Source organism: Camelus bactrianus, chromosome 17 (assembly GCF_048773025.1).
Source record: "Camelus bactrianus isolate YW-2024 breed Bactrian camel chromosome 17, ASM4877302v1, whole genome shotgun sequence".
NCBI lineage: Eukaryota > Metazoa > Chordata > Mammalia > Artiodactyla > Camelidae > Camelus > Camelus bactrianus.
The window spans coordinates 22,125,351-22,152,705 of record NC_133555.1 but is presented as its reverse complement, the minus strand read 5'-3'; the positions used below and the strand labels follow the sequence as shown (position 1 = coordinate 22,152,705).

Here is a 27,355-nt window from a genome sequence, read left to right as displayed (position 1 = left end):
GAACTATTACATGACCCAGCAATTCCACTCCTGGGTATATATCTGAAAAAACCCAAAATTTTAATTTGAAAAGACACCTGCACTCCAATATTCATAGCAGCATTATTTATAATTGCCAAGATATGGAAGTAACCTAAGTGTCCAACAACAGATGAACGGACAAAGAAGTATATCTCAGTATATATACTGCTCAGACATAAAAAAGAATGAAATTTTGCCGTTTGCACAACATGGATGGATTTGGAGGGCATTATGCTAAGTGAAATAAGACAGAGAAAGATAAAATACTGTATGATATCACTTATATGTGGAATCTAAAAAATATGACAAACTAGTGAATATAACCAAAAAAGAAGCAGACTCACAGATACAGAGAACAAACTAGGGGTTACCAGTAGGGGGAGAGGAGCAATATGGGGGTAGGGGAGTAACAGGTGCAAACTAATAAGCTACAAGGAGGTATTATACAGCATGGGAATACAGTCTTCTATAATAACTGCAAATGGATGTAACCTTTAAAAACTGTTTAAAAATAACAATTAAAAAAGTTGAATCTGTACCTCATACTTTAATACTCCCTTGATTCATACCAAAAGGATCAAAAATCGAATGTAAAAGTTAAACCAAAACAGGTCTTGAAGGAAACAGGAGTGAACACTAACTTTATATCTGTGGCAGAAGGAAGGTCTCCTAATGATGACTGAAAACCAAGTCATGCAAGAAAACAAAAGTTAAAATACTTAACTTCATTACCAAACAAATAAAAGCAAGTTCTGCCTGACAAGAAATATCACAGTCAAAGTCAAAAGTCAGATGACAAACTGAGAAAACATATTTTCAGCTCATAACACAGAGAGAGATCTTTCCTTCAATCCAAAAGAAAACTCTGCAAAAGTTATCAACTAATGGCTCACAAGAAAGGAAATACAAATGGTGCCGACTTGTGAAAAGATACTCAGTTTTACTCTTAATAAGAAAAATTCAGATTAAAGCTATAATAATACCAGTTTTTCAGCTATCAGGCACAATCCTGATAAATACAGTAAATTATTAAGGCTTTGGGGAGCTCTAATACATTGCTGTTGAGTGTATAAACATAAACTGACACAACCCCTAAGAAGGCAACTTGACAACGTTTATCAAAACTGCAAAAATCACATACTCTTTGACCTAGCATTCTCCATCTTACATAAATCAGATATTTATATAAATCAGATTATAAATCAGATATGTAGAAAAAGGACATGCATGGGTTCTTTGTTGGTTGCAGCATCATTTCTAAAGGCACAAAATCACAAGCAATGAAAATATAAACTATAGGGGATGGATTAAATCCATTAAGATATGCATACAATGAAACACAGTGCATTTGTAAAAGGAATGGGACTTTTTGTGTATCTGTGTGTATGTAAGAAGTGGAGAAAAATAACATTACAAATACTTGTATTTGCTTACATATTCTAAAGAAACTCTGAACACGTATGTTCGAAGATAAGTGGAGTGGTTACCTTGGGAACTGAACAGATGAGGGATGTATTAGTCTGCTAAGGCTACATATTAGTCAGGGTTCTTCAGAGAAACAGATCCAGGACTCCAAGATTGTGTGTGTGTGAGTGTGTGTGTGTATGAGTGTGTTTGTGTGTGAGAGAGACGTAAAGAGATTTATTATAAGGAATTGGCTTATGTGATTATGGAGGCTGCCAAGACCCAAGATCTGCATGGTGAGTCAGCCAGCTAGACACCCAGGAGAGCTGAGAGTTCAGTTTCATCTGAAGGCCAGCAGGCCCAAGACCCAGGAAGAGCCTGTGTTTCAGGTGGAGTCTGAAGACAAGAAGAAGCCCATGTCCCTGGTTCAAGGCCATCAGGGAGGAAGAATTCTCTCTTTCTAGGCCTTCAACTGGTTGGATGAGGCCCACCCACAGTATGGAGGGCAATGTCCTTGACTCGCTCTCCTAGTTTAAATGTTAATCTTATCCAAAAACACACTCACAGAAACACCTAGAATAATGTCTGATCAAATATCTGGGCCCTCCAGTCCAGTCAAGTTGACACATAAAATTATCCATCGCAAAATACCACAGACTGAGTGGCTTACACAACAGAAATTTACTTTCTCATGGTTCTGGAGGCTGGAAGTCCACAATCAAAGTACCAGCAGGGTGGTTTTCTGGTGAGGCCTCTCTCCTTGGCTTACAGATGGCCACCTTCTTGCTGTGTCCTCACCTATCATCCTCTCTGTGTGACACACTCCTGATGTCTCTTCCTCTTCTTACAGGGAACACCAGTCTTATTGCATTAGGGCCCCGCACTTTTCTCATTTAACATTAGTTATCTCCTTAAAGACCTTATCTACAAACATAGTCACTTTGGGGGTTAGGGCTTTAAGACAGGAATTTGACAGGGACATAACTCAGTCCATAACAGGGGGTAAGGGTGGTAGGGAGACTTTCATTGTTTGCCTTTTTATACCTACTGGGTTTTAAGCCACCAGAATGTATTCCCTCTTTCAAAAGATTTTAAAAATGAATTCCGCATTTCTTCCTTGAGAAACTTAGAAGACACTGGTGCCATTCGCTGGGATGGAGAAGGCTGAGGGAAAAGTAGTTTGGCAGGGTGACAGTGGATGGGGAGCATTGGAGAGGTATGGGAGGCACCCTAGTGGAATGTCAGTGGGGCAGCTGGTGTTCAGAAGAGTCTGGATTGGAGGTGAGAAAAAAGAAGTCTGCATGTTTACAGAACCAGGGAAATGCAGAGCACCCAGGGCAGAGGTTCTCAAATTTTGTTTAGCTCGCTTCAGAATCACCTGGAGGGCTTGCCAAAACTGCAGTGCAGGGCCCCACCCTCCAGTTTCTGATTCTGTTGTTCTAAGGTCAAGCACAAGAATTCACACTTCCAACAAATCCCAGGGGATGCCGGTACTGCCGGATGGGAACCCCACTTGGAGAACCACTAGCCTAGGGCAATGATTCTCCCTTCTAGCCTATTAGTATCAAGCAGATTGCTAAGAGAAAAAAAGACCGTTACCTGTGACCCACCCTACTGCAGGCCAGTGAAGTCAGGACCTGTGGGAAGTGGGCCTGGGCACTGGTAAATTTTCAAAGCTCCCCAATTGATTCCAATGGACAGCTTGGGAAGAGAGCTTCTGATTAAGGGAAAGAGACTCTGGAGAAAGAAGAAAAAATCAAGAACAAAGACTTTAGGCTGCTACCTTTGAAATGAGCTGAAGGAAAGGAAGAATCAACCAAGAGACTGAGAAGTGAAGAGATGAAAGGAAAAACCAGGAGCCCCACGCGTAGCAGACAGTCAGGAGCTGGCAGGCTCCGTACTGGGTTCTGGCAGTAAAGATTACAAGTAAGACCTGCACCACTTCCAAGGCACTTCCTCAGACTTAAGGACCAAGCTGCTCTTTTAAAGAAGCAAAGACATAATCTCTCCACTTTTTGATGTGTGTCCTGGAGAAATACTTGCTTGTGTTCCCCAGAACACCTGTCAAGGACTTCATGGCCACACTGCTGTCATAGTGAAAAAGGCTGGAGACAGCATGTCCTCAGCAGAAGGATGGCTGTATTACAGAAAGCAGTACGTTTATGTGGCAGGACACGTTAATGGGCGAGATCTCAAAAAATGTTGAAGGACAAAAAGCAAGTTGCAGCAGGATGTGCATATCATTTATGTGAAAAATAACTCACCTGAATCTGTGTTTGTGCATCAAAATACAAAAAGCACTCTATAAGGATGCACTCTAAATTCACCTGGAGAAAGGGAGAGGGAACAAGTTGGAAGGTGATGGGTAAAGGAACTTTAGATCTATTTATTTGTCATACTCCTAAAACTTCTAAGGCTTGTGAAAAATGCAAGTATTTAATTACCTCAGTGTTGTACTGTTTTAAATTTTTAAAAGTCACTTACAAAAGTCAATAATTACTAGCAAATCTATGCATCCATCAGACTTTTTGATTTTGTGTGGGGTCTCTCTGTATCCCCTGCTCCTAAATTTCGGGGTTAATTGGAAATCTTCACTGACCGTGTGAAGTATTATCTCCCAACCCATTTCTTAAACTGAGTAAAGGGCAGAAACTATGACTTCAAAGGGGGAGGGGGGCGGAAACCATTGCTTGGCCATTACTTCTCTCTGAATTTTTCTGCAAAAGCAGCATGTCTGAAATAGCATTTTAAAGACAGATTACTTCCATCCCCAGAGTCAAGGAGCTGGGCTGGAATGCAACTCTAAAAAGGCAACCAAGAGTTTTGTTTTGCAGGCCTCTGACTCTTAAAAGCAGGTAAACAGTGCTGGGAGATTCTGGAGGTAAAGATGTGGAAATCCTCTGAAGTACACATTAGCCGGACCATATCTGTAATTTCTAGACAAATGGATACCTTGGAGCTACCTGTGTTGACAAACCTCATTGTTTCCCAGGGAAGCAATGACTTTTAAATCCTTGGATATTCATTTTCAGAGTCAGAAGACAATCTCTTCATGTAAGTTCCAGGAAAGCTGAGACCTTATCTGTGTCACTGCCATTGTGTCTCCAGTACATAGTACTTGGCATACAGTAGCCGCTCAGTAAACATTTGTGGAATGAATGCAGTCACACAAAAGATAGATTAAGAACTAAGTCATCGATGAATTCTATACAATGTTGAATGAAAGAAGCCAGACACAGAAAAGTGCATCCTACATTTTCCACTTGTATAATGCTAAATAACAGACACAATTAATTCGGTGCTGAGAGAAAATGGTTACTTTGGTGGCGGACAGTGATTTGGAAGGGCAAAGTAGGGTTTCTGGGATTGCTGGTCAAGTTCTATTGCTTGACCTTGGTGGTGTTACAGGGATGCGTTTTCTTTGTAAAAATTCATTAAGCTATATAATTATGTGCTACATAATATATTATGCACTTCGTTGTATGCATGTTATTTTTTTTAAAGTTTACTTAAACTAAATGCAAGCAACTTTTCACATTAAAAAAAAAGTCATTATTAAATAAAGGTATAAGGTTTTGAAGTTTTAAGCCTTTAGATGGTAGATGATGCCATCTCTGGAAAATTATTGTCCAACTCTAAACCTATTTTCATTGTATATTTCTGAAGAGAAGATGTGTAACCTCACCTCCAGGGCTTAAGGGCTTAGCGCTCCCTCTTCTAAGGTATTTGCTCTTCCTTATCAGAATTCAGCTGATGGTAAGACAGCTGCTGTAGGATTGGAAGCAGCTCTGCTCTTGGGTTTTTAGCACCCATTCTTTTTCCTGTCCCTACTCTTTTGAAATTTCTGGCCCTTTAAAGTGACGAGGGAGATGAATGAAAGAAAACCAGGAACTTCAGAGATGTGCTATCTGGGGGAAATATGTGACATTTCCCTCCACTTAATAACCACCAGACATATTAAATTTTCTATTTTTTTCTTTCTCTCTCATTCCTTTTTCTTTTTGATAAAATAATAATTAAAAAACATCTAAAAAACTCTTAAACCTAGTAACCCAGAAATTTAACTTATACATATAATTTGTACATGTATAAAGTAAAAGAATTCCAAGGTGACTCACAGATACACTGTGAAAGCAAAAGGTTAAAGGCAATTGAAATATCTATCAAAAGGGAACTTTTAAAATATAAACGTTCAACAATGGAAATGTACACAACCATAGGAAAGAATGAAGAGGCTCTGTTCGTGATATGTAGATAAATGCAAGGTACAGACGTTGTTTAGACTGCTACTAATTATGAATACATAAATTATTTCTGGAAGAAGACAGAAGAAACTGTTAATATCGGTGGCTCCCAGAGGGGGATGGTGTACATGAGCAGGAGAGAGATTGCCTCATATACCTTTTGGTTCTGTTGGTATTTAAACCATATTATGCACTGTCTCATCAAAAGTAAATTTTTAAAAACATAAAATAGTATTTTTGACAGTGGTTATTAGAGAGAGCCCTGATTTTGCAAAGGATGTAGAACAGTGGCATAATCTCAGACATCACTGTTGGAAGGGGAAATTGGGATAACATAAGGAAGGCAGTTATAAAAGAAGTCAAAACATATCAAAAATGTTCACATTTTCCTTTTGCCTAGATATTTCCAGTTCTAAGAATTTATTTTTAAGAATGTAACTTTAACTATTAAGACAGTGGTGAAAGACACTGAGGAAGACAGAAAGAAATGGAAAGATATTCCACGCTCATAGATCACAAAAATAAATAGTTAAAATGTCCATACTGCCCAAAGCAATCTACAATTTCAGTGCAATTCCTATCAAAATTCAGTGGTATTTTTCAAAGAAATGGAACAAACAATCCTAAAATTTGTATGAAACCATAAAAGACCCTGCATAGCCAAAGTAGTCAGGATGGAAGAAGTGAAAGAAAGTAAAAAGTGGAAAGAAGTGAAAGTAGAACAAAGTTGGAGACATCACACTTCCTGATTTCAAACTGAATCACAAAGCTGTAGTAATCAAAATAGTATGTACTGGCAGAATAACAGATAACTAGGTCAATAGAATGGAATAGAGAGCCCAAAAAAGATCCATGTACATTTGATCTGGTCAATTGATTTATGACAAAGAAGCAAAGAATATGCAATGGAGAAAGGGCAGTCTCTTCAATAAATGGTGTTGGGAAAACTAGACAAGCACATGCAAAAGAATGAAAATGGACCCCATCTTAGACCACACAAACACACAACTAAAAATGAGATTAAAGATTTGAACATAAGACCTGAAACCATAAAACTCCTAGAATAAAACATAGGCAGTAAGCTCCCTGACATTGGTCTTGGCAATGATTTTTTAGATTGATACCAAAAGCAAAGCCAACAAAAGCAAAAATAACAAGTGGGACTACATTGAACTAAAAAGCTTCTGCACAACAAAAGGAAACCATTAACAAAATGAAAAGGCAACCTAGAGAATGGGAGAAAATATTTGCAAATCATCATGTATCTGATAAGGGATTAATATCCAAAATATATAAAGAACTCATACAACTCAATGGCAAACAAACACAATCCAATCAAAAAATGGGCAGAGGATCTAAATAGATATTTTTCCAAAGAAGACATCCAGATGGTCAACAGGTACATGAAAATGTGCTCAATGTCACTAAACAGGGAAATGCAAATCAAGACCACAATGAGATATCACCACATACCTGTTAGAATGGCTTTTACCAAAAAGGCAAGAAGTAACAGGTACTAGGGAGAATGTGGAGAAAAGGGAAAACTTGTACACTGTTGGTGGGAATATAAATTGGTGCAGCCACTATGGAAAATAGTATGGAGGTTCTTCAAAAAATTAAAAACGAAATTAGCTCATGATCCAGCAATTCCACTTCTGCATATCTATTCAAAGGAAACGAAAACACTAACTCAAAAAGATACATATACCCCCATGTTCACTGCAGCATTATTTACAGTAGCCAAGATACAGAAGCAACCTAAGTGCCCACCGATGGATGAATAGACAAAGAAGTTGGTATATATAACATGTATGTTATATATAATTATATATTATATATATGTTATATATAATTATATATGATTCAGCCATAAAAAAGAAGGAAATCTCGCCATTTGTGACAACATGGAAGGACCTTGAGGATATTATGCCAAGAGAAATTAATCAGAAAAATAAATATCATATGATCTCACTTAAATGTGGAATCTAAGAATAATAATAAACAAAAAGCCAAACTCACAGATGCAGAGAATAGATGGGTGGTTGCCAAAGGAGTGGGGGAGGGAGGTGGATGCAATGGGAAAAAAGTACAAACTTCCAGTTGTAAAATTAAGCCTAGGGGATGTAATGTACAGCTTGGTGCCGATAGTCAACAATACTGCATTGTATATTTGAAAGTTGCTAAGAGATTATATCTTAAAAGTTATTATCACAAGAAAAAATTACTATAATTATAGAAGTTAACTAAACATTGTTGTGATCACTTACAAACTGGAAATACTGAATCATTATGTTGTACATGTTGTATGTCAATTACAACCCAGTAAAACAAAGTTATCTGAAGAAAATAATCAGTTATACACAAAAGGGCTCAAATACAAGGAATTTCATCTCATTTTTCTTTATAGTAAAATTAGAAATACATTAGTGAAATTTAGAAGCTGTCCCTCCAAATAAAGAATGTAACCATTAATGAAGGAATAGTTATAATGAAGCATATTGAAGGACCAGATTGCAGAAATATTGGGGAAAAATAGATGTATGAAATAGATCATCAGTTACACGAATTATGGTATAGCTATACATTAAAAATGCCATTCTAAAAGTATGACAGAAAAAAAAAGTTCATAACAGTAGGGAGTGAAAAATATACAATACATACAGAATACTACTGCTTGTGACCCAAAATGCACCCATATCACTCTGTATATATGTGAGTGTGCACATATGTGCATAAAACCAAAATTGAACACTTTTTTTATGTGATAGAATGATGGGTATTTTAATTTTCCATTTCCACTGTTATACAGATTTTCAAAAGGAACTATTTTATGCTTATGTTTTTACTAGAAAATTTATAATGAATGAATGAATTAGAATATTTTTAAAGGTGTTACAAATAAATGATGCCAATACAATGTAAGTGAGGCCCCCAAATTCAAGTGCATACAGTGAAGAGCTGTATTAAATTGAGGTTAATGAAGAGATTGAACCAAGACAGCTGTGAAGGACAAGAGCCAGTTCCCAATCACTTTATATCCCAAGTTGTATTGGCAAAGGATGTGTTATCCTGGGGCACAGATCATTTATACTCTGAGAATTATTTCTCTCCTACCAAACTATTTTAATTCTTTCAGGAAGTAATTGCTTATCCTAAAACAAAAGAATCTGAAAAATAAAATATATATGACCTGGTGATATAACACTTTTTAAAACCATTTCTAATCCAACTACTCCCACAACAGTATTTTTCTTATTTATATTATTTTAAAAAAATTGAAGTATAGTTGATTTTAATGTTTTTATATATATATATATACACTCTTTTTCATGTTCTCTTTCACTATAGATTATTACAAGATATTGAATGTAGTTCCCTGTGCTATACAGTAGAAACTTGTTATTCATCTACTTTATACAGTATCTATGTTACCTTTTTTAAAAAAAAATTGAGGTGAGTCACATAATTTTAACCATTTTAAAGTGAACAAGTCAGTGGCGTTAAGTGTGTTTGTAATGTCTTGCAACCACCACCTTGATCTAGTTCCAAAACATTTTCATCACCCTGAAAGGAAGTTTCATACCACATTAAGCAAGTTGCTCCCCATTTTACTCTCCTCATTGTCCCTGGCAACCCCCAATCTGTATTCTGTCTCAATAGATTTACCTGTTCTGGACATTTCATTGAATTGAAATCAGACAATATGTGGCCTTTGTATCTGGCTTTATTCACACAGCATGTTTTCAAAGTTCATCTATATTGTAGCATATAGGGCTATTTTATTCCTTTTTATGGCTGAATAACACTCCATTATATGGATATACCACAATTTGTTTATCTATCCCTCTGTGATGGACAGTTAGACTGTTGCCATCTTTTGGCTCCTGTGAATAGAACTACTGTAAACATTTGTGTACAACTGTTTGAGTTTCTGGTTTTAATTCTTTTATACCTAGAAGTAGAATTGCTGGACCAGATGGTAATTATAAATTTAACTTTTTAAGGAACCACCAAACTGTTTTCCATAGCAGCAGAGCCATTCTAAATCCCCACCAAAAATGTCCAAGTTCCAATTTTTCCACATCCCTGCCAACTTTTGCTATATTTCTTTTTAATTTTTCTTTCTTTCCTTCTTTTTTTAAAATAAGAATCTAAGTAAATGTGAAGTGGTACCTCATGGTGGTTTCAATATGCATCTCATGATTAATTATGTTGACATCACTTCCTGGGTTTGTTGGCCATTTGTACATCTTCGGAAAAAGATCTATTCAAGTCCTTCCCCAATTTTTTAATTGGGTTGTCTTTTGTTGTTGAGCTGTGAGAGTTGAAAGTTCTTAATATATTCTAGATACTAGACCTTTATCAGATATATGCTTTGCAAATATTTTCTCCCACTCTGTGGGCTGTCTTTTCACTTTTCTGGTAATGTCCTTGGATGCATCCATTATTTTTACTTTCTAATGTTTACCTCAAGAAATATTATTTTCTGTTCTGTCAGTTCACCTAAAATTATAACTTGGACATGTGTTGTGTTTAACATTACCATTTTGATGGATGCATAATATTCTGTCACATTTGTAATAAATCATGGATTGCTGGCAAAATACTTAAGGTTCTCTTGGTAACCAGAACAAATTAAATCCAATGAGCCATTCACCAACCAGCCATTAATGCAGGCAGGAACCAGGTGGTTCTGAGGATCCTATGAGTTTGTGGACTTTGCCTCAAACACTGCAGTAAACCTGCCTCCCCACTTTTGGTTTCCTTGTCTCCCATTTCAAACTCCTATGCAACAGTATCTTATTGGCTCAGCATGGATCAGTGTTGACCCCTGCCGGGGACACAGAACTGTGCAGCCGATATTCCCCTCTTCAGGACTCATGCTCTTTCTCCCAGATACCACAGTGTTGGCAGCTGCCAGCTCTCGGTTGAATTCTTCCCCAGGAATTCCTTTTGCCTGAAGATATCTTATTCACGCAGCTCCATCCATACGCAGTGCAACCCACATCCAGTGATGGGTGATGCAGGACAACTCTGAAGGGTCATTCCAGCTCCAGAGAATCTTGTGAGATTGGCTGAAGCCTTCTCAAGACTTCATCACAGTTCTCTTTTTCCTCTGCCCAGTCCTGCTTACTTCACTTCCCCACAGGTACTGATCCCCTGCACACTACCTCCTGCACACTCATATCTGAAGGAGACACATTTCTTAGGAACCCAGCCTGTTAATAAAGTCTTTATTCTAGTCAGTACTGGCCCAGGCCTCGGGGCAGTGTCATGGTATCTAGGACCAACACCTGAGGATTTCAAAGCTGGTCTCAGAAATGGAGGGGCTGACTTACGGTCTACTATTGTGGAATAGCGAAACGATTTACAATTCCAATAACACTGGAATGAACAGCTTCTCCTTTTTATGATTTCATTTGAATAAATTTCTAAGAGTTAGATTATCATGACTCTTGTGCATTTTCAGGCTGCTTTCCAGAAGGACTGTGCTGGTTAACAAAGCCACCAACAATGGGTGGATACTACTCAGAATTTTTAATAAACCTATAACCAGAAAGGGGATGGAGAGAGGTAATATCAGGTACCAGGAAACCTGTCAGGTAGTTTAAATAAGTTGAGGGTTGTCCCCTTTATCTCTAGTAATACTAATAATGTTAAAAACCATGACATTATTTGAGCAACTGAGGCTGAGAATGAATGCTGTATCTCCTAACTTAAACTCTATCAGACATGTGACCAAGTTCTGTCCCCTGGGATGTGAGCAGTCAATGAGGAACACTTGCATTATGCCTTTAAAAGAAAGGGGCATACAGTCTATTCCACCTTCCCCCTTTCTGTTGGCTAGAATGAGATCACGGTGTTAAGCCATCTTGCACAATTAAAGATGAGAACAACACAGTGGGAATGGCAGAGCCACAAGACAGAAGGAACCTGGGTCCATGACGCTGTGGAGCCACCATACCAGCCTCAGACTACTGAGCCTTGTTTCTCACATGGGAGAGAAATAAAAATCTTTCTTGTTTAAACCAGTGATTTCATAGATCTCTGTGACAGCAGCTGGATATGTATACCAGCGAATACACAATATCTCTCTTCTCACTCCATCTTCACAACAATTCTTTGGTCATACCAATTTGTGTCATTTTGGATATTAAGAAATGGAAGATTACCAATAATAAGCAATTCACCCCTGAATCACATGGCAGGAAAGTCCAAATCACATCTGGGTGTCTGACTGGAAAGGCCATGTTTTCTCACTATACTTTTCCTGAAGAATTTATAGTCCTTTATAGGCACTTAATTTTCAAATCTCTACCTTGCTGACTATATGAAAAGAGTTTCATACATATTATAAATTATAGTAATCACATTGCTAACAATGTATAAATAAACATATTTATGCCTTCTCTCTCCACATTTATGTCTTCTCGGTCTTTCCTGATTCATTTTTTCCTGACCTCTAAACAAAATAAGTGTGAAAGCTATTTTTGAGGAATCTTAATGTGTTAGTTTCAGGTGTACAGCAAAGCAATTCATATATATGTATATGTATATATATATGTACACACACACATATTCTTTTTAAGATTCTTTTCCATTATAGGTTATTATAAGATATTGAATATAGTTCCATGTGCTATACAGTAGGTCCTTGTTGTCTATCTGTTTTATGTATAGTAGGTGTGTATCGGTTAATCCCAAACTCCTAATTTACTCATCCCTCCGCCCCCTTTCCCTTGTGGTAACCATAAGTTTGTTTTCTATGTCTGTGAGTCTGTTTCTGTTTTGTAAACAAATTCATTTGCATCATTTTTTCAGATTCCACATATAAGTTGTATCATATGGTATTTGTCTTTCTCTGTCTAACTTACTTCATTTAGTATGATAATCTCTAGGTCCATCCAGGTTGCTACAAATGGCATTATTTCATTTTTCATGGGTGAGTAATATTTATATATCTATATCTATATCTATCTATATCCAGGTTTAAAGGCAGTGGGGAACCAAAGTAGCACCCCAAAAATATAATCACATATTATATATATAACTATATCATCAAGTGTAATTGAAAATCAGTTTTCTGCATTTTCTTTAAGAGTTTGGTATGTAGTTGTATGCTTCATTTATAAGGCATTTATTTTCAATTAAAATATATAAGCTTGCTTGAATGACTACTGGGAAAAGTTTCAAGACGTTTGTTGAATGCATATGTCTCCCCCAGCGTATTACATTTCCCTCTGGCCTATAACTTTAGGATTTGGCTTAAACTGAAAAATACCTATCAGTATGGGCAAGCCCAGGTGAAGGACCAGGGAACTCTCAAGAGATAAATACAAAGAATTCAACCAACCATAAATCCTTAGACCTGATGGGCAATTTACAACCTTCCCACTTTAAGACACTCATTTATTCTTTAGTTAAAGTTGTTCTCTAAGGCTTAGCACAGACTTTGGAAAAAGAAGTATTCCACTGTAATAATGATTAAAAAATGCCTTTGGAGGAAATAACTTGATGAAGAATAATTTCTCTCTCCCTTCCTCTCCTATTGTCTGTGTGTCTTCTCTAAAAACAGAAGTGAGAAAATGGTTGACCAAATCTCAGAGAAATGGGTCATGAAGTACCCAGGTTGACCACAGCGTGGTCTTAATGGCCTCCTTTCACTATAGGGTTAAATGAGAAAGGGCTTTGCAGACAGTAAAACGATACCCATGAGTTCACTAGCATCATCTCCATAACCAGGGGAGATTCATGAGGTGCGATTACCATGGTTCCCATTTTTCTGATGTGAGGCAGTATAACTTCATGATAGCTATTCCTGAGACTCCCAGCAAAAACTCTCTGGGTTTTTGTTGCTTAACATGCCTAAGCCCCCATAGCCTCATGCTCTGGGGAGGATTATCTGAGATAAAAAAGGACTAAAAAGCAATGAGTTCAGTGTTGTAGCATGACCAACTCATCTCAGTTTCCCCAGAAATTCCCTGGTTTTAAAAGCATCATAAATCCTTTATCCTGGGAACCTAGTCATTCCCTTGCAAACTATGATGGTCACCCAAGAGGCAATAACTCAAATTTTTCTTAGAAAATATAAGCTACTTTTACTTCAGAGGAGAAAAGTGAAGATTAAAATACTTAGCATGGCATAAGGAACACAGGCATTTTGTTAAAAAAGAGTCATCCATTTCGACTACAGCATCAAATCTCTTAGAATTCATATCTAAGGCTCCTGAATCCAAATGTGGTTCTTTTTCCAGGGTGCTTTTATTCATTCTTTCATTCATTTCTTCATTCACTTAATCAGTCCCTACCCTCATAGAGCTTACAGTGTAGAAGGTACATTTAACAAACAGCTACCTTACAAATAATTCAAACGACCATTGTGCTAAGTGTACTGCTGGCTGGCAACTGCTCATGTCTGGTTTTCCTAGGGATATTCCTGAATCCATCCACTCTCAGATGTTTCCATTTGTGTCTGTATTTTCTTGCAATGTGGATGCCTTGAGCTTGGATGGCCATGGAGGAGAGTTAATTAGCCTGAAATGACCACATTTGGTTAGGTCAGGGGGTTCCTCCTTTTACATCTTCATGGATTAGCAGATTGAAGGAGTCCAGTGTCCTCTTCTCCATCAGGTGGACTAGTCCACAGTCAGCCAGCTCCTCACCAAGAGTGGGGCCCTTCCTGATCCATGCAGGTGACTGGGTCCACATGTACCCGCCCAAGGTCACAAAACTCAAAAAGACCTGAGAGTCTTCCATTTCACCTCACACTCTTACAAGAAAGGGAAAAGAGGCTTTCCAAATGTGTTCCCACTGCAGCATTGAGTTGTCTTTTATTTTCATTTTGGTTGAGCCAGAAAATTCACAGTCACCTACTCCAAAATATAGTAATCTTTTGGTATTATATTTACAATAATATATCGTAAGGAAAATAAATATTTCTTCTGGGAGCCAGGGCAGTCACTGGGGGACTGACTTTCCTTAGCAGTGCTGTGTTAATAAACTCGAGAAAACCCTATGCGAGGTTAAAATGCAACTTTTCACCCCCACTGGCATGGCCAACTGAACAGGGAAGGCAACCTCTAGCAAAAGACGATTAGATTTCACAAAAAGATATGGGAAGGGATACAAAATCCCTCACCGTGTCTCTTGCAAAAATAAAAGAACAAAAGAGCCAGTGGCCATTTCTTCAAAGAAGAGCCTTCCGTGGACCATTTCCACTTAAAAATCTACTTTTTTTTCTTCTCTTTAAATTTGGGTGGCTGATGTTTAACAAAGTCTTTTACAAAGTTAAGTGTTTTAACTTCTTCTTTTTATTTAGGACACACTTCAGGGAGGATTTCTAGGGGTCTGGATTTGGCAGGAAATTCTATGATGAGGTCCTGAGAAGCAAAGCAGCTTTATTTTTGGTTTGAGACCCAACTGGACAGGGAGGTAGGATACTGTGTAAGTACAGTGGTCCTGTGGCATCACATATGAGGAGGTTGGCTTGAAAGCAGAGCCTCAAGGGTATGCTGGCAGCAGCATTTTTATTTGCATTTTCTTTTCATTTCTTTCTTTCTTTTTTTGAAGTTGCAGCAAATCTGTGGTTATTTCTTAAAGGAATTTAGTGCAAAAGTTGTGCCCCTTGCTATTCTGAGATCTTACCCAAGATTTGAAAATGTGCCCAAGGCAGGTATGATCTGAGACTTTCACTGAAGCAAATAAATTCAAGATAATTTTTTTTTCTAAGTTTAAAATAATTTTTTTTTCTTGGTGGTGTGGTGGGGAGTGTTAGAGAGGAGGTGCATCTGATTTTCTTTCATTTTTTTTTAAAAGGAAGATTCTTTGTTAAATCTTTTTTTAAAAAATTGGGGGGGGCGATATTATTAGGTTTATTTATTTATCAGTGGAGGTACTGGGGATTGAACCCAGGACCTCATATATTCTAAGCACACTCTCTACCACTGAGCTATACCCTCCTCAGGAAAATTCTTTGTTAATCAGACATTCTAACAGGGAAGAAAAAAGGAGAGACTGTCAGAGCTCCTCTTGGCAAGTGTTATGGGTTGAACTGTACCCCGCTATCCCCTCACCAAACTCACATGTTGAAGTCCTAAACCCCAGCGCCTCAGAATGTGACTGTATTTGGAGACAGGGTCTTTAAAGAGGTCTTTAAGGTAAAATGAGGTCAGATGGGTGGGCTTTAATCCAATATGACTGATGTTCTTATAAGAAGAGGCAGTTTGGACTCAGACATACACACATAGAAGAGAGACCACGTAAGGGCACAGTGAGAAGGCTACCCTTGGCAAGCCAAGGAGACAGGCCTCGGAAGAAATCAACCCTGCCAACACCTTGATGTCGGATGTCTGGATCCCAGAACTGTGAGACCGTGAACTTCTGATGTTTAAGCCCACTGCGCTGTTTTGTTATGGCAACCCTGGGAAACGTGCACACTAAGTCAGATGATTATTTCTGCCAAAGGATGTTGCCAGTGAGGCATGCCAGCTCCTTGTCTGAGGAGAGAAATAGTGGCTTACTTTCCTTATCTCTTTGCTATCTGTTTTTAGCTATCTTTTAAAAGAGCATAGAGAATTGGGAAATTTAGGTTTCAATAGTTATTTTTAGGTGGTGGTGGAGAATGTGGGAATGTATTTCAGTCACATTTATTCATTCAAATTTATTTTAGTATGCTTAATAAAACTTTGAATCAGGTATGGCCTATGGGATCATTTAAAACTGAAAGGATAAAAAAGTATTTCTACAAAGTTTTGATTTCTTTGCATGGCCTAATTTGGATTTCTTCTTTTTAACTTAAAATGACAGTGTAAGTTTTTTTTTTTTCCTGACCTTTGTAAGTTGCTTAAAACGTCCATATTCAACCTCAGAGTAATTAAGATAAATATGAGAGAGCCACAGATAGAACAAAATGTAGCTGTTTTTAAAAATTGTGGCAATACTATATCAAAAAGCATTTTTTACTGTTAACGGAAAAAAAATTAAAATCATTGTGTGTATATTATTATTGCAATTATGCATAATTATATGTAGAGTTTGTATATTATAATTACATGTATAGCATCATCACAACTAGGTTTTTTCTGAAGCTTACCAGAGGGAAAGAAACAAATATACTGAACAGTGATTACTTTGGGGGAACAGCATTATGACTGCCCCTCCCCATAATGTATTCTTATTTTTGCCTTTATTTTCTTCATAAGTATGTACTACTTTTATGATTAAAGAAAATGATCTACCACCAGTTTGAAAATGCTTATGAGTTCATTATACATTGGTAATTAAATGAGCTAACCTCCAGGTATAAACACCTGGCAGAGTGCCTGGTGCAGACTGAGCTCACTCGAGTTCAGTTCTCTTTGTCTACAAATGAGCCAGACTGGTTTCCAACCACACAACAGGATACAGGTGTCCCCGGAATACCTAATAATATTCAGTTCTAACTACGAGAGACAAAAATCAAAAGTTTACACAATTTAGAAATGTGAGGAGGTAGAAAGAGAGGGAATGGAGGTCTTATAATAAGGAACTTAATCTTTTTCATGAATCAGGACTATTTTGTTCCTCACTAGTAGACTGGCATATTGTTTATTAAGAATGATCAATTCACTGTTTTTTGTGGAACTGCAAATATCACAGATACCTCCCACCATGAAAAAGGGTATTCTCTTCTGGAAACATGGGTAGAAAAGTAGAAACTCTGTTGTGAGTTTGAAAAATTGTGATGAAAAAACATTCTTCAGGCATCATATAGTCTTTGTGCAGCATACTGTTTGGGGTTCTGTTGAGATAAGTAAGAACTGCTTCACGAATCAGGCTACCTTCGCATGTTGACACAAGACACTGGGGGACAATATCTGGGTGCCATGAAATTACTGAGCACCTGTGGCTAATTTCAGTAGAAGGACCGGCACTGGGACCAGTACTTCCAGAACTACTTTTTCCTCTTGCTACTCCGTTTCCTGACCCTCCTTCTTCCCTGAGGAGAAAAAAATCCCTAAGCCACTTTTAGAACAGCTAAGGAAGTTGTGTCAGGAGGCGCAGGAAATGTTTGCTGCCAACTCTTAAGAGAGGGATTTTCAATATGTTGAACTAATTAGAGAATATAGAAATTCTAGATTTTTTTTTTCTGCAGGTACCTAGAAACCTAGAACCCAACCAAACTAAAAGTAGATTACAGGGTGCAATCTGAAACCTTATCCATCTTCCCACAGACGGACTAGTGCCTTCAGTAAAGACAGGAAGGATTCGGGCTCATCAACACTGCTTCTCACCTAATATAATTCTAGCAGGTTCTTGGTAAAGTAGAAATAAAAGAAACTGGAGAAAACTCTCTGAAAGACTGCCCCAAGACATATGAGGATCAGGAATCCTTTGTATTCCTAGATTATGAGCTGAGTAGTCCCTTCTCAACAGAACAAAGGTCTTTATTTTCTACGTTAATGTGAATTGACCTGAAACTTTAGGCCTGGGCCAAGTTACAAATATACCCTACCAGGAATTGGCCTTGTTAACAAATTCCAAACCAGAGTCCCACTTTTAACTAAGGTCTAGCTGAACCCTACAAGTGCAGTAGGGCTCGCTGTAACAATATGAGCTTTCATAGCCTTGCTATTTAAGATTCCTTCTCTCAGACTAAATAAGCAAAACTACTCCCAGACATCCATCACAAGGATCACAGAGTGACTTACATATCAGGTAACCCAGACCGGGGTGGTTTGATTCCTTCAGGCTTCCTGACTTCAGTTAGCTGCATCTGCTCATGTTGGCAATGTGTTTTGAAGACACTGTATCATTTGGCCAAGAAAATGGTAGGGCCAGATGGCTTTGAAAGAATATTAAATGGCAGAAGGCTATCTTGGAATGCTTAACCGTTTCTAGACATCATGCTTCTATTTTCTAAATAGTGTCCTCTTTGGGGTAAAATTTTGCTATTTTATCCAAACTGGAGACAATAAAGAAAATGAATACTTTTAGGAGATTTTCTAAAATAAAGATGATGAAAGTTTTTGGCAAAATGATAAATATAATTTTGAATATCTTTGATGGCATGGTGGTTAGGATGTTTTATCTTACACATTCTGTTTTATTAGAGAAAGCATAATATTTACTGTTAGCTTTCAGCAATGTGTTTCTGAAGTTGAAGGAAAATTTTTGAAGACTAGAATGGTGCATCCTTGGCTCATAATTTGGAAACTTAAGTATACATCAAGAGGGTTCAAAGAAGGTATGTTGACCTTTACTGTTGGTAGGATTAATAAAATAATGTACAAAAAATTCTTAGAATGATGCCTAGCACATTATAATTGCTCAATAATTCAATTACTGTTATGATTATGATTAAGCTGTAGACTCAGAAAGGCAACTTTATATTTTACATTTCCTTTTGGCTATCTCCTAGCCATCTCAAACTTGATGTATTCAAAGATGACATATTTATTTCTTCCCTGTTGCAATCTGGCCCCTCCTCATCTTTGTAGATGACACCCCACATTTGTTCAAGCCAGAAATCTTGTGAGTCACACCTGATACCTCCCCGTCCCTTACCACTCACTAAGTCCCATTCATTACATAGTTTAAAAATATTTTAGAATTTATCTATTTATCTCTAGCATATTGCTAAACCTCTACCCTAGGCTTTTCAGCTTCTGCCCTATTGACATTTCAGGCAAGAAGATCCTTTGCTCTGGAGGGCTGTCTGGTGCATTAAAGAAGTGTTAGCAGTACCCCATTCTCTATCCAAGGTTGCAAATGGGAACCCCGATATGTCACAACCAAAAATGTCTCCAGACATTGCCAAATGCTCCCCAGGGGGCAAAATCTCCCCCTGGTTGAGAACCACTGAGCCAGCCCGAACTACTGTCATATCCTACTTCCGCTCCCACAAAGTCTCCCTACTGGTCCCCGCCCCAGTAAGGATAAGAGCCTCCTTCACGTCTCCGAAAGCCTTTCTCCATGGAACAGATAGGTCTTTACACCACATGAATTTCATCAGTTCACACAGCAGCCTAAACCCCTGCCCGGCTTTTCTTCACACTTACAACAAATACTCTCAATCGTGTCCATCTTCATTGGGTCCTGGTCCTCTCTCCAGCCTAATATGGTGCATATCCCTACTGTGCTCCAGCCACAGGGGAATTCTTCCCCAATAGGTCAAACATCTGTGCACCTGAGCACCTTCACATGAGCTCTTCCCTGCCAGGAATGCTCTGCAGCCTGTCTTAATACTCATCCATGTAAGGACCCCCTATTACTTTCTATCACAGGACCCTGGTTGTTTCCATCAATGCCTTCACCACAATTTGCTACTGTGCATTTTTAATCTTACTTTTGTTCTTTGTCTCATACTAGACTCTAAGTTTCTTGAAGGCAGGAGCAGGTCTGTTTTATATCTTAATACCAGCACCCATCACAGTGTCTTGCACATAATAGCAAATCGATGCATACTGATGGAATGAATGAGTGATGAATGAATGAATGAAATAAAAGCAATTTTGGTGGGGAATTGCTTTCCCCATTCTTAGCACTAGGGGGTGCCAAATAAATAAATAAATAAATATATATATATTTTTTACAGTATTTAGAAGATTTGGATGTTCCTTTATTATGATGACATTTAAACTGAGTCACCCTGATAAATTGCTCTTCATAGTACATCAGGTTCAAAGAGTTGTGCTAATTAAATGAGCTATCCTGGCAAGGTGCTTAGCACGATAGCACCAGGCAATCAGAAGTACTCAGTAAGCGCTAATTTTTATTTTAACCTATTAACATATTTAAAAATTTCATTTTTATCTGCCTTTCCAAGAAAATGGTTAGGGGAAATACTTTAAAGTGCAGAACCATTATTAACTTTTACTTCTCTTATGTGACTCCATTTCCATGTTCCAGGGTTTTCATTATTTGCATTGAAACATAACTTCCAACCTTTAACAAAATGTGATCATATTTAAAACACAAAATGGCTATAATCTGAAGAATAAAGTGTTCAATAAAAATATTGGATTGATTTCATTTTAAGTCAATCATTGGTGGTCTAATTTCTAAATAGAAATGCCAGATGATGAGATACTTATCTGAAAATTCAGCTTTGACTCCATTTAACATTTATTAGGGTTTTTGCAAGGCCTATTCCCAAATGAGGATTTTATGACACATTTCACTAAATTGGAATAGCTGCAGGTTAAGTGTATCCCTTTGCCAAGACAGAAGCCAAGTCTTAGTGGTGTCAAATGCTAACACATTGCTCTGATACTTCTCAGAAAATATATTTTGAGTTGCATGGCATTCACAGCCTGCATTTCATCCAGTATGCTGAAATTCTACCATCTAAGGGCATTAAAGCCTCTTCAGTAGAGAGAGTATGAGAAAAAGTAGAGTATACGGATATCTTTCTGCTGTCTACAAAGGAGTAATGGATGCTTTTCACACTGTGAAGAAGATGTAGTTACAACGTGAAGCTGTAATTCCACTGTTTTCTGCTCTCCCTTTAGATTTTCAAATTGCCCTGATTTATTCATATTTCTATGACATTTGTAATTTTGTACCTAGTAGATCGATCACCACCGTGAAATGGAGCAGTTACTCTTAAATCCTAGGAAGGCATGTCACCTCCTTTCCAAGCCTTCACCCAAGGAGCCACTGTAATCAGAAGAAAAACATCCCAACGGAAAATTCACTGAGCATAAAGAAGGATCCAAATAATAAAAATACTTCTTGCAGACAGTTCTGTTGTAGAGCCAAAGAAAGTAATGCAGGGACTCCTTTGAGATTTCATTCTTCCTTCATGGTGGACTAGTTAGCGCAGCTGGTTATAAGTGTGGTGCTAGTGAGGCCAAGATATTACCCAGTCTGGCTCCCTTTCTGGGCCTGAAAGCAAACAACCATCTCACCAGCACAAGCTCTTGTTCTCAGGGCAGCCTGGCCTTGTGACTCTACAGTAATAATTTCAAGTTTGTCTGCAGAATTAGAAGCACACAGTTCAAAGAGTTTTGGCCTGTAATGACAGTTTCTATTATTTTTCAAGCTCGTATTCTATAAATAATATTGGCCTTTAGAATAGTATCACAGGTGAGGGGTTGGGTGGGTGAGAATCACTGAGCTCATCAATATCACACTTCTTATCATCTTCCTCTCACTGCCTTCTGCTTCATCCTCCTCCTCCTCTTCATTGCCATCATCACTACTGATATCGCTATCACTGCCATCACATTCTTATCATGAGCCAGGCACGATGCTAAATGCTTTAATCTACATTATTTAACCTTTCCAACCATTTCTTGAGGTAGTCTTGGGTATCTCCATCTTATAGTTAACAAAACCATGGATCTAAGAGGCCACCCAAAAGGTGCAAGAACACCCAGTTAGTAAATTTCAGAGGCTGGATTCAAATCCAGGTCGCCCGGATTCCCAAGTTCATAGTATTCGCAACCACACACATATGCTAACCTCAGGCTGCCAGCTTCTGTTCTATGCTCACTTTATGTCCAAAGGTTGGGTTAGCTTTTCCTAACAAAACCTTTACAGTGGGAAAGCTTAAAACTCTTTTGGGGAAAATTTGATGGTGACCCAATTTCTTGTGATCTGGATTCTTCCAGTTAGCTTACAATGGATACTTAGTCTTTAAAAAATAAACATTATGAAACATACTTCTGTTCAACTCCCCTAAAGAGTCTACCGAGCCCCACTACAAATAAAATGACAGCTGCCTTGGACATCTGACACCCAGCAATGCCATGGCAATAAATCCTGCCTTTCTACAAGGAACACCAGTAAGACGTTGAGAAGACATGTGCTTAATAGTAACAGTAACTAATATCATTGAGGGTTTCTCCATTTTCTTAAGAGAATGCCAGTCAATTATTTAAATATTTTATGCACACACACATCATATAATTTTTGAGAGTTGACGTCTTGTTTTTTCTTTTACATGTGGGATCTCCAGGGCAGGAATGGTATTTTACTCTTCTAGCCACTGCAGTTCTTGGGACGTAATAACTACTTACCCAACTACTTACTCCATGATATTAACTTATTATTATAGCAATAGACTTACTGTTGTTTCCAGTTTATGAACTCCACAGGCAAAGTGTGCACCCAGCACAGTATCAAGAATACAGTCAGGACTCCTTATTAATAGTTGATTGACACTGAATTAGGACAAAAGCTGGACGCCTGACATGTACTCAGATATATTCCAGAAATTTTACAGTGACCTTTGGCTGAAAGAGTGAAGATTTTACTCCTCGTTGCTTATAGCTCCCTGGTAATGGAATTGCACTGACCCGTTCACCCAGTTCTATTCTGTAACTTGAAATGGGGCTGCCTGTGGAATGGGGCCAATTACAGTAATAACGTCTTAGAGTTTGAATAAAGGGAACTAACCCCTACACGGATCAAAACCATGACCTTTACCTCTCCCGTTATTGCTATAGTAATCGAAAAAAGCAGTCTCACAATAACAGAAGGATAAGTTTAGGAGCAAGTGAATACCATCTGGTAAGAAACTCCATATTAAAACGCTGGATGCATCCCAAGCCAGCTTCCTAGCACCCCATTAAATTAAGTAGTATTTCCTAAAGTGAGGTCTGAGCTGCCAGGTGGCAAGTAGGGCCACTTTGTGAGGAAAGGTGTTTTTTATTGCTAAGAAACTAGTCTAGAAAATTCATGCGCTGGCTCAAAAGAGAAAAATTAAAAAGCATTCTTCTACATGAGTCTTGAAGGAAGAAATTTCAGTACAGAATGACTTTGAATAGCAAAGTAGGTCATAAAAGGAGATGGAAAAGCGAGCCTGTTACATTTAGGAATGTCATTCCACAGCTTAGTACAGTGGAAAGGCCCAGAACTTGCCTTTAGAAGACCTGGATGTGAGTATCACCTTTGCTATTCCCTATGTTCACCCTGAGCAAGTGAAACCTTCTTTGAGGCTTAGTTTCCCCATCTGTAAATGAGGGATAAATCTCTTGGCCTAGCACAGTCGGGTCACAAGGGCCACTGACCAAGTCTCATGTCCATGAAGAGTTTCAAGTGTAGATGTTTGACGTCATCACCAAACAAGCTTTCGTTTAATGTTCCTTAGATGGCAAGATGGAAAGAAGTTAATTCTCTTGCTTTAAGATTACATTCTATTAATAGACCACATTATTTATGGTACGTTAAAAATTAATATGTGTTTTTCATAAATTCTATAATTATCTTGCTTTAGCACAAGTATATTCCATTGCATTTTCCTCCTACTTGAAAAGCATAAATCTGGTTAATGTAAATATTTAAGAAAGTAGCACAATATTTTGGATTGGGGCAGTCTGTCCCTACAGTAGAAAGGCTGGGCTGAGGTACTTGCTCTGAAGCTGCTTCATTCACTCCAAAAAATTGTGCTAAACTCTATATTTAAAAATGGTTAAGATGGTAAATTTTGTGTCATATGTATTTCACCATAAATGACCTTTTTTTTAATTTTAGGAAAGAGATCATTATTATTTTTCATTTAAATCAATTAATTGCCCAATGTAAACCAGTTAATGGAAATAAATTAAAGCCATGGTGCCAATTTGGAATCTTAGATGAAAACAAAAAATGGAGCATTGAGATTTCCTTCTCTTTCTCTCTCCCTCCTTCCCTTCTACAAATATTTCTGGAGCTTCTACTTATTTGCTGACTCTCTTTGAAGAGCCAGGAAACAGGAAGAAGACAAAGTTCCGGTGCTCATGAATCTTACCTTCTAGGGAGGGGTAGGGACAATAAACAGGAAAACAAATAATGTCAGATAGAGATAAATGCTATAAAGAAAAATAGCCAGGAAAACAAATATTTGTTGAGCTCCTACTTATTTGCCTACACTCTTTGAAGAGTTGGGGAAAAAGGGAAGAAAACAAAGTTCCAACGCTGATGGATCTTAGATTCCGGTGAGGGGTGGGGAAGACAATAAATGTGAACACGAATAATGTCAGGTAGCAATAAATGCTATGAAGGAAAATAGACAGGAAAGATCACAGAGACAGTACAGCGGGCGGGTGGTGCTTAGGGACCAAAGGAAGCCTGCCTGCAGCAGGGCTGATTGACTAGAGACTTGAGAGAGAGAGCCTGCAAATACCTGAAAGCAGAGCTGTATCTGGACAGAGAAGATGGCAAGTGCAAAGGCCCGGAGGCAGGATTATACTTGGCATGTCCAGGAGGCATAAAGGCTGCCCTTGTGGCAGGGAATGAGGGAGTGAGAGAAAGAATGGTGAGACAGCCAGGGGCCCAGATTAGTTAGGTTCTTGGGGGCCATTTTACAATGAAATAACCAAGGCTTACAGAAAGTAAGTGATTGAGCCCAATCGAAAGCTACTGCCATCTACTCTGGAAGCTGGCTAAGATGGTCAAGAGCCTCTCTTTTTTTTCCACTGGGAACTTCTCTTGACTGTATGTGCAGAGCCAAATTACAAACCTGACCCTATCCTTTTGTCGTTCTTCCTGCTGAAAACTGAAGTTCAAGATGTTAAGGGTACTGTATGCTAATGGTACTTGATTTTTCTCTCTCCCTAAATCCTTGTCTATATGTGTATGTCTTGAAGGAAATGCAAGAAGAGGGGGCACACTGAGAATGAAGAACACTCTGTAATCTGGAGAACAATCATGATCTTGTCATTTTGGAATTGTTTTTAAATCAAATCCAAGCACAATTTGATAAGGGTTATAATAATGTGCATAATCAGGCCAGCTTAAATTCTACATCCAAACATCATTTAAAAGCTATGTATATTAGATGTGTGAAATGATCATACTTTCCAGCCAATGCTGTTTAATTTTGCAAAGAAGATCTCTGGCCAGCAGCCTTCTGGTTTTCAGGTATGCTGTGTGTGTCTTTGTCCTAGTTACTCGTTCTTTTGTTTTTGAAACCAATTATTTTTTAGCACTGATTTCTACTTAGGGCGCTGAGGGTTTTTTTTTTTTTTCAGAGTTGTAAACATGGTTCATTTATTTGCCAGCCACACAATCAAATTGCAGTTGTCAATGGGGCAGAGCGAGAATGCAGTTAGTCTAACTGGAAATTGTTCTGGAGTTCCTAAGAGATGCTTCTCCATCTGTGAGTGGAGATAATTCCACTTGGCCCCCCCTCTCCAGGTTGTTGTTTGATGAACTGAAAGAGAGTTTTAGAAGTCAAAGGGTTTATACAAATACAGGGCATAGTTATTCCTGATCTGCACTTGGTGGAAGAAGTCCCCAGGTCTAAAAAGCTCTTTGTGGCAGACACAGGGCTGGGACCATGGTCTTCAAACGCTGCAATAAGACAGTGTTCTCTCTTTGACACTGCACTACCACCAAAGCAATGCTCTGAAAACAAATCTTGATCCTTCTATTCTGGAATTTCTTCACTGGTTCTCCAGCATTTGGGGGACAAAATCCAAGCTCTCCTTAGTAAGGCTGAAAGGCAGTCATGCCTGCTGAGTAAGTAGCAAGCCTTGCAGAGCTCAGTTCCTTTGCTGGGACAGCTCTGGCCCCCTCGGATAGTACGCTGAAAAGGACTAGACCAACACGTATGATCTCTTTCCCAGCTCCGTGTTTCTGCCTCCAATTAACACCAGCAATCTGGTGATCCTGCTAACTCCAGACTGTCTATGCTAGTGGACAGAGTGACTGGTGTTGAAAAAAGGTCCGTTTTGGTAGCAACGATATTTTTGAAAGTGGATGTTTTAAAAACATGACTTTTATATACTTGGAACAGATTATGTATCCCAATTCCTCGGGCCCTGAGATTGCTCAGCTTGAGTTTTCTTAGGTGACTTCTAGTGTCTGTTTGGAGGTCAGCTCGCACCAAGAATTGCTCACCCATTTGTGACTTCTTTGAGCTGAAGTGTTTCCTCTGGGTAACTTTGCAAGGTGTGTTGCAGGCATGCATTTCACAGATGACTAGAGTTCCTTAAAATCATTTTTACTTAAAAAATTGAATTTAATAAATGTAACTGTACAGTTCAGTGAATCAGGGTGTATTTATCACACATGTCAAGCCCAAGGTTGGATAATCAGTCATACTTAAATTCTGTATATTAGGGTTTCCAGATCCTTTTCGAGCCAGTCCCTCTATAGCTTCTGCCTCTGGTAGTGTTTACGTTGATTCTGCCTCTACAGGATAGTTGAAAGGACCAGTGACAGGATATGGAGAAAGTCGTTTGCAAAGTGGAAGTCCCTGTGCACACAGGGTGGCTTCTCACTGCTCTTTCATCACCGGATGTGCTTTACTCTTCTGCCTGCTCCACTGCTTTCTAGTTGTCATGGACCAAGGAGTTTATTACTTCTCAATCTACTGTCTTCTCAGCACTTCCCAGCTTCTGCACAATTTTCCTGGGACAGGAAGGAAACCAGGAAGGCAGGCTGCTCTCTGTACATCCTGTCTCCTTGCTCCATGCCCTGCCTATACCAAGAGTCTGGGCTTCGGTAGAGATCAGACTTGACATTCCTGTTTTTCACAGGGTTAGGTTCAGATCCCCAGATGCCATGTAACAATGGGTGACCAGGAACACGTTATATAAACCTCAGTGAGCTTTGGTTACCTCTTCTGTAAAGCAGGAATGATGAGCATACCCTCCCTCCTTGTATCAGATGAGGTAATGGGGGGAAAGCTGATGAGTACCAAATAAAAAGCAGGTGCTTCCATACAGGTCATATACAGGGCATGCATAAGCCATGAATGGTACCTGCTACCATGT

At 38.5% G+C, this 27,355-nt stretch overlaps 1 long non-coding RNA gene across 22 annotated transcripts in view; it reads left to right on the top strand.

The window, feature by feature from the left end:
- The window catches only part of LOC123615963 (uncharacterized), a 330,500-nt gene that overhangs the window by 12,998 nt on the left and 290,147 nt on the right, over positions 1-27,355 (top strand). The window lies entirely within an intron of this gene.